Raw genomic sequence first — 8,316 nt, forward strand, 5'->3', positions numbered from 1 at the left:
GTGGGCAACAGGCAGAGGCCCTTCCACATCCGACTCTGGCCGCCCACTGCTTAGTCTGGAAGAGGCTACTGAGGAAACCTGAAGACATGACAGTGGTCACAAGGCTGCCACGGCACCCAGGCCAGTCTGGACCAACTCCCGCAGGGAAGGCACCCAGAGCCCAGCAGACTCCTTGCCAGGGCCAGCTTTAAAATGGGTACCTCTAGAGTCTAGACAAATGCCCTACTCCCTCAAGGGCTTTCTGCAGGCCAGCTCTGAAGGCAGAAAAAAATGGACCCTTTATATTCCAAGGCTAGAACTGTGGAAAGTGTTCTGAAACGTTGTCCAGTGCAGCTGGAGTCACAGTTCAGTCTAGAAACAGGCAGGCTGGACGGGTGAATGCTCTGACCACTCGGGCCGCCCTCTGAGGCGTCAAGGGTTTATTTTTGTCTCATTTGGGTTTGGGATATACCATAAAATCCAACTCCCAAATCTCATGTCTAATATAAAATCTAATATCGTTTTGCTACCAGGTGACATGTCGGCAAGGGACTATAGAGGACCCTTGGGATAGGAGGAGTACCTAGCTCACCAGTAGGTCCTCCATACCCAGCGCAGTACCTGGCACCCAACAGATGACCCCATGAGGGTCCACATAGTCACTGGGGAGGGAACTGAGCTGAAAAGGGAACATGGTGACATTAATAAAGGCCAGGTGAGCCACTGTCTCGGTTTTGCAAGGAATAGAGTAGCTTGGCCAAAACCATTAGAATAATCAGAACCTGAGTGGTGAGCCCTTGAAGAGTTCAGACTCACGTTAGCCTCACGACTGTTGATTGAATCCTGGCAGACAGTTACTGGGAAACATCAGCTTCTCAAAGTCTAAACTCTGATCCACATGAGAACCAGCATCCAGGGCCAAAGGTCACTTAATGTCCATTTCAGTTTGCCCAGTGACCCACACAAACCCCCTGAAACCTAGTTCCTCAAGCAACGTGTGGGAAGAAGGGCTTCCGGTTTACTTAGTACGAAGGGGGAAGTCTACATCCAGCCCACCCGGCCCTGGACAAGATTGAAGTCTGGGTCCCCAAGGGATATTCTCAGAGGTGAGTGTGAGAGACCTGTCAAATACTGTGACGCTTGCACATACTGGCTACGGGTGGGGGAGGGGACAGTCTGAAGAGTCACCAGCCCTGCTCTGGGTAAACGCCACATGAGTAACACAGCTGTCTTTAAGGCCTCCTTTCATCCAGACACACAAGGCATAGGATTTCCTCCAAGAATCACACAGACAGCTGCACCCTGAAATGGGTAAGCTGGTCAGATATTGAATCAATAGCCAGAAGTAGAACAGGAAATGGAAAAAGTTTCCCACTTCCCTCCAGGTGTTTGGGTCTGAACAGCCTCCCACTTCCATGACGTCATGGTTGCTGACATGGGCAAACAGGGCACCCTTTGAAGCTCTCCCGCAGAAGCCACATCCTCTGGAAAGAGGAGTTAAAAATACAGAGTTAGAGATAAGATCACTCCGGGCCACGTGCCCAGAAGAGGTAGGCTGGGCCGTTACACCGCAGCCCAACCACAGGTGCAGAAAAGGAGGCCACGGAGAGCACACCGGGTGGGGCTTGCAGGTCTTCGTGGTAACACCCATGCGCAGCAGCCGGCTGGGGAGACACTGCGGCTCCACTCCCAAGAAGTCCCCCTCCTCTGACCTCCATTGCCCTCAAATTAGACCAGTTTATATACTTAGTTCAAGGAAGAACGTCTATGTCCAGCCAGCTTGTGCTAGACAGGTTGTGAAAGAGGCAGCTGCCTACACACACAGCTAAGGCTCGTTCCCCAACGGATACCTTCCACAAGAAGCCCCATTCGCTCTCATTTCCACTCCAGGAGGAAACTTAAGTGTCAAGAGATAACCCTAGTGGACAGATCTGTCTCTCAGGGTCCAAGGAAGTCACAGAACCTGAAACCTGAAAAACTTCCGTCTTGGGAGTACCACTCTGTTGTAGTGTCTTAAGGTAGCCACACGGGGGCAGCAGTACTCCACCAAAAGGCTGTTTCTCCCTTGGCGTGTTTATTCGGGATTAAGAAAATCCCCACATCCTACGTAAAAACTCTTTCCAAAGGAAAATAAAATGACAAGTGACTTCTGTTTCACAAGGTCCTGCCCTGTGCCAGTCACTGGACTCCAGACTTGTGTGATCCTCTTACCCTGAAAAGAGTCTAGGGTCAGGCCTTCAGGCAGCAGGGGGCACTGTCTGCCCAGGTTTGGGAGACCCAGCTACAAGAGAAACCCAGAAAGAAACTACCCTGTTGGGAGCCAGGAGATGGAATGTGGGACCTGGCAGGCCCAGGATTCATGACTTCACTCTTTGTAACCTGTAAACCCACAGCCTCACTTCTCCTCTTTGTACCAACATTCTCTCGGGTAGTTTAAGGAACGAAGGTTTTCTTCCAGCGAGCTACTTGTCAAAGGGCAGACACTGTGTCAGGTTTCAGGGACTCTGACTCCATACAGCTAAAGTTTTAAGAACTGGCTGAAGGGATAACCCATAACAGGTACTTACATGCTGGGTGTCTCTAAGGAGAAAGGACTGATGGGAAAGGAGAACAAGGGTTTGGAATTCCGGGCTGTTGACCTGGAATCTGGTAGCACACTGGGGTAGATGCCTGTCAAAGTCTATCCATCTGGAAAGCCTTGGTTTGCTGCACCTCAGTGTGTATAAACTAAACTCCGAGTGCCTAAAGTCAAGGCACAGACAGTCCGGGCAGTGTGTGAGCATGGGAGACATAATGGCTGTAATTTTATGGCCTCTGTTAATATCTTCCTGGCAGTCCTCAGGCAGGCAGGGGTCAGGCAAAGCAGGGTCTGTAAGCTTCACCGTCCTTCCTGGCACATTTAACTTTGCTCTGTCTCTCTCCATTTTTCATTATTCACACGGAGACCAGCATGCACGCCCACCTTCTTCTCTCTCCCTGTTGTCGGAGGAGATAATGGCTATGCTAATGCCTAGCGAACCGAAATCCTTCGGCAGACACAAAGCAGTGGGATGTCAGCATGAGCGAAAGGGTGGGCCATAATCCTGCGTGCAAGGCTGACCCGTGCTTGCTCGGATGCACCCATGCACCCCCATGCTGCGATAAAAGCAGCCTGCTGCCTAAGGATGCTGATGCTCACTAGGCATGGGGCTCATCAGGTCCCCGCTCAGCAGATGCCCACCTCGCCCGTGACTGTGGCCCCAGCAGCTTCTGTCACGCACATCTCTAACTCCTTCCATGACTTCCAGCTTTGGGAAGGTCACAGTGGAGAATTTTCAGGACCACAGGACCCCACAGTATCCCATGGCCTCCCTGATGCGTCTCACTGTATCACCTGTGAGGAGACACATTTTTTTTCCCTCCTCTCTGGCACCCCAAGGGCTTCCCTGCTTGTAGGACTCCTTGAGCCAGTAAGCAGCATACAATCTCTCCAGGCACCTCCCCACGAGGCAGGTTTTCTGAGCAGCATCCCTCCGGCCAGTGTGTCCCACAACATCCCAGGGTGTGTCTGTCCTGGGAATGTGAGCATACCTCCCTTCCAGAGGCCACAGAGCTGGGCAGTGGTGGTGCACACTTTTAATCCCAGTACTTAGGAGGCAGAAGCAGGCAGATTTCTGAGTTTGAGGCCAGCCTGGTCTACAGAGTGAGTTCCAGGACAGCCAGGGCTACACAGAGAGACCCTGTCTCGATAAATTAATTAATTAATTAAACAAAAACAGAGACCACAGGATCCCAGTTTTGAAGCCCTCCTGAAATCCACTGTGAAGCCGTCCAGTTCCACCCATTATCTGAAACATCCACATTCGATTTATTAACCAAGAAAAAAAAAAGGAAAACACCAGATGGAGGAAGCACGTACAGATAGATGTAAGAAGATGGGACTGGCAGAACTTGAGAGTGAAGTGGATCAAAGAATGTGGTTTAGGTTGTGGGAGCAACTGGTCTGTTTCATGGTCGGCCTGGGCAGGAAGGACCCAAGGTAAACCTAAAACCTGTGGTCAGCCAAACGGCGAGATGCGGTTTTTATCGACCCTAGGTTATCCTTCCTTCTCCTTGCCAACCCCGGCTGAGTTATTCCAATGATGTCAGGTGAGCGGGCAGCCTCCTAGAATCCCGAGACACCATAGTGTGTGCTTGCTCAACATCAAAGCAGGCATTGCCTCCTTAGATCCTATACCACAGGCAGAGTATTTCTCTGCCCTTTGACAACTTAGGAAGCATACAGACTGGCTTCCATAAGACCATGGCGAACTAGTCCGAATGCCTTGGTTTCCCACCGGAGTGAACACGAAGTCTCAGTGCTAGGGGCAGCCATCAGCTAGGCAGGACCCCCAACCAGACCAGTTCCTGACATTCTGCTTCAGTGACTTGGCTGCGATTATGTGCACTTACTTGGTTCCTCTTTAGGACTGGATTAGAATGGCAAACCAGAGCCCTGTACACTCCAGGGAGCACGAGTGGACACGGCTCACCTGCTGAGGTTAATACGTCCAATGCATAAACTGTAGGCTCAGTCTCATGGCGGGAAGGGTGTGCCATGGTGCAATGTGAAGGTCAGAGAACTTTAGTAGTCAGTTCTCTACCTCTGCATGGAAGCCGGGGGTCAATCTCAGATCACACGGACTGCACAGAAGGTGTCTTTACTCTGAACCATCTTGCCAGCCCTGTGGGTCAAAAGTTCAGTGATAAGGCAAAATCAGAAGACAGGCCAACCAGATGACTCTATATACAAAGGCGCCTATTGGCAGCCCTGGTGACCCGAGTTTGAACCCTACTACCTACATGGTAGAAGGAAGACTCCTGCCAAGATGTCCTTTGACACACTCACAAACATGCACGCCTGCATACAGAAAGCAAACCACACCCTGTCAGAGGCAGAGGACAGTGAATCTTGGGGTGCCCAGCTCCAGGGGACCCATCTACAACACAGCTCCTACACCCGAGGCTCAGGGAACATCTTAGAAGGGGGTTGTGGGCACAAAAATTGTAAGAACCAGAGAAACAGGAAGTGTGCTCTGAGATTGCTTCTTAGAAATGTGAGGGGGTGGGGATTTAGCTCAGTGGTGGAGCGCTTGCCTAGCAAGCGCAAGGCCCTGGCTTTGGTCCTCAGCTCTGGGGAAAAAAGAAAAGAAAAGAAAAAGAAGTGTGAGAGAAGTTACACCCATGAAGTCTCACCAACACGGCTGCCTAAACTAGAACCGAACACGAAAGACACCAATAGACATGGTAACACAGGGAGGGAACCAAACAGGCTCCAACCCTAAACAAGGAACGCAGCAGCCAGGCAACACTGAGAGTGGGGAACACGCTTCCCCAGGGAGAATCCCCCAACCAGCTATCCAATACCAAATGTGTGTGTGTGTGTGTGTGCGTGTGTGTGTGTGCGTGCGCGCGTGTGTGTGCGTGTGTGTGTGTGCGTGTGTGTGTGCGTGTGTGTGTGTGTGTGCGTGTGCACGTGTGTGTGCGTGTGTGTGCGCGTGTGTGTGTGTGTGTGTGTGTGTGTGTGCACGTACACCTATCAACAATTAAAAAGGCCAGAGGCCATGAATTTGAGAGAGTATGGGGGGGGCAAGTAGATGAGAGGGAAGAGGAGGAAAAGGGGAAATGACGTAATTTTAATTGCAAATTTTTTAATTTAAAAAAGCCAATTGTTCTTTATTTTTATTTTTTTTTTTTTAAAAAAATAGGGCTGTCAAGATGGCACAGGGTATGGTAAGGGTGCTTGTCTCCAAGCCATTGACCTGGAACACACACACACACACACATTTTTCTAATATTTAAAAATTTTAAGGCAAAGTGGTCCACCCCTGTGAGAGCAGGCAAGAATGGGTCCCCTAGTGAGACCTCCCTGCTCCCTCTGGCCAGCGAGGTCTGTGGCAAGACCCCTTACGGCTAGATATGGTGCTGAGGGAGAAAGCATCATGTCAGACATCTCCATTTTGCTGATTTCCATGAGGACGGGTGCATTTGTAGATGATACATGAAATATCATCACTCCCAGACTCATTAGTGATTAGCTCATCCAAAGCCTAACTCAAATGCTTTGAGTCGGAAAGAAGATTCACATCCTATCACTGGCAACCCAAGGCTCCATGTCCCCACTTGGAAAAAATGAGACTACATCCTTGTGAGATTAGAGAACCTCACGGGGTTGTAGAACTTCAATAGCAGATGGGGACAGGCACTTAATACCGTGCGAGACACACACAGACAGGAGTGAGTTTACTCACCCCTAGACAGCGAGGCTGCTTCTTATCTTTATAGCCCACGCCTACTGGGCACAGCCCAGGCGCCTAATTAATTATTTACAGAATTATAGAGACAGGTCCTCTAAGGTTCAAAAGACACTATGTAGCAGAACACAGTCTCAATTCAACCCTTTACATCATGCAAAGCACATTCCACAATACCGGGCTGCCCACATTAGGCAAAAAAAAAAAAAAAAAAAAAAATTGTGTGCTCAGACTTATAAATTCAAAATTAAGTAAGTAAAATATTTCTGTCTAGTCTGACGGAAATTCTCAAACTTTTTTCTTTCCCACTAAAGTCCTTATTCAAGACAGGGTTTCTCTTTATATCCCTGGCTGTCCTGGAACTCACTTTGTAGACCAAGCTGGCCTCGAACTCTGAAATCTGCCTGCCTCTGCCTCCCAAGTGCTGGGATTAAAGGCATGCGCCATCACCACCCGGTAAAAACTCATTTTTAATTTTGTTTGTTTTGTTTTGTTTTTAAATTAGCTATAGTCTTGTACTGGCTAGTTTTCAAGTCAGTTTGACAGTCTGGAGTCATTTGGAGAAAGGGAATGAATGTCAACTGAGAAAATGCCCCCCTCAGATTGGTGGGCAAGCCTGTGGGGCATTTTCTTAATAACTGATGAGGAAAAGCCCAACCCATTGTAGGTGGTGCCACCCCAAGCAAGCTGGTCTTGCTGTAAGAAAGCGGGCTGAGAAAGGTAGGATTGTAAGCCAGCAGGCAGCTCTCACCCCTGGTCTGAGCATCAGCTCCTGCCTTGCGTTCCTGCCCTGACTTCCCTGATTCCCTGACTGATGGATTATGAGCTGTAAACTGAAATAAACCCTTTCCTTCCCAAGGGGATCCACCCCCACCCCATGGTATTTTATCACAGCAATGAAAATCCTAAGATAAATCTTAAGTCATGGGGCACCCAAATACTAGGCCAGACTTCCAGTCCACAGCCCATCAGAACTACAACCGAGCTAGTAACTCCCAGGCGCTGATGCTGGCTGGCTGACTTTCCCAAAGAAGGGAACAAATCTCTATCGACTTCCCCCAAGTATTTTCCAACAATCATCACAGCGTGCTTTGTGGGCCAAGATCACAGGACGAGATCAAAGAGCAGAGGTGCAGGCTGCCCGGAGAGGAAGCAGGAGGGACATTTGCATGCAGCTGCGACAGGAAGTGTGTAGGCAGAGGGTGCAAGGGGCTGTTTCCCACGCGCGCAGAGCAAGGAACAATGTACAGTAGTTGTGGTAAATGGCTTGCAGCCCCACAGAAAGAACACAGGAAATAAAAATAAACCAGCCTACAGAGGAGGTGTGAGCTGGAAGCTGCAGGAAACAGCAGGACACCCCTCAGCCCTGAGTACAGTACCTGAGTCAGCAAAACCAACCCCTCGGGACAGGGAAGCACTTCCCTAGCTGAGGAATAGCAGCTAGTCTTCTGTGCGTATGAAACTGAGGATCACAGAGCAAGCGAACTCAAGTCTACAGCAATGTAGTAACCTATGGTGCATTTTCAGATTTGAACTCAAGACTCCAAAAGTAGTCTGGAGTTTTATACTGTTGTAAAAGGTACAAACACACAGCAAGCTATGTCTGCTGCCAAGGCTAGTCCAAGGGGAAAATCACAACCCTGAGACAAAGCAGATCTGACACCTGGAAACTAGTACCTAAGCCACTGTGAGAAGCATAAATCTTTATGCGTAGTGTTGTTACGTCTTCCCTTGCCAAGACCCATCCTCTTAAAGTCTGACTGCTTTTCATATCTGAAGTATCTACTTATTGAATCCAAACTAAACATCCACCTCTCCTGGGAAAGCCACAGAACGTCGCAGAGTGTCGAGCAACAGTGACGGCTCAGCCATCCTAGTGAACTTCTCACAGTGCTAGGCCTTGGCCCACAGGACCCCTGCCAGGTTTTGTCATTATATTGAACCCAACCATTCCTAAAAGGCTTGTTAACTCTGTGAGGAGCCACTCAATCTGGAGTGTGTCTAGCTAAGCAGAGAGCTAATAAAGAATGGAGTGGCTCAAGCTTTGTCAAGCTTCCGGGTAGTT

This window comes from Mus pahari, chromosome 8, assembly GCF_900095145.1.
Source record: "Mus pahari chromosome 8, PAHARI_EIJ_v1.1, whole genome shotgun sequence".
Taxonomy (NCBI): Eukaryota; Metazoa; Chordata; class Mammalia; order Rodentia; family Muridae; genus Mus; species Mus pahari.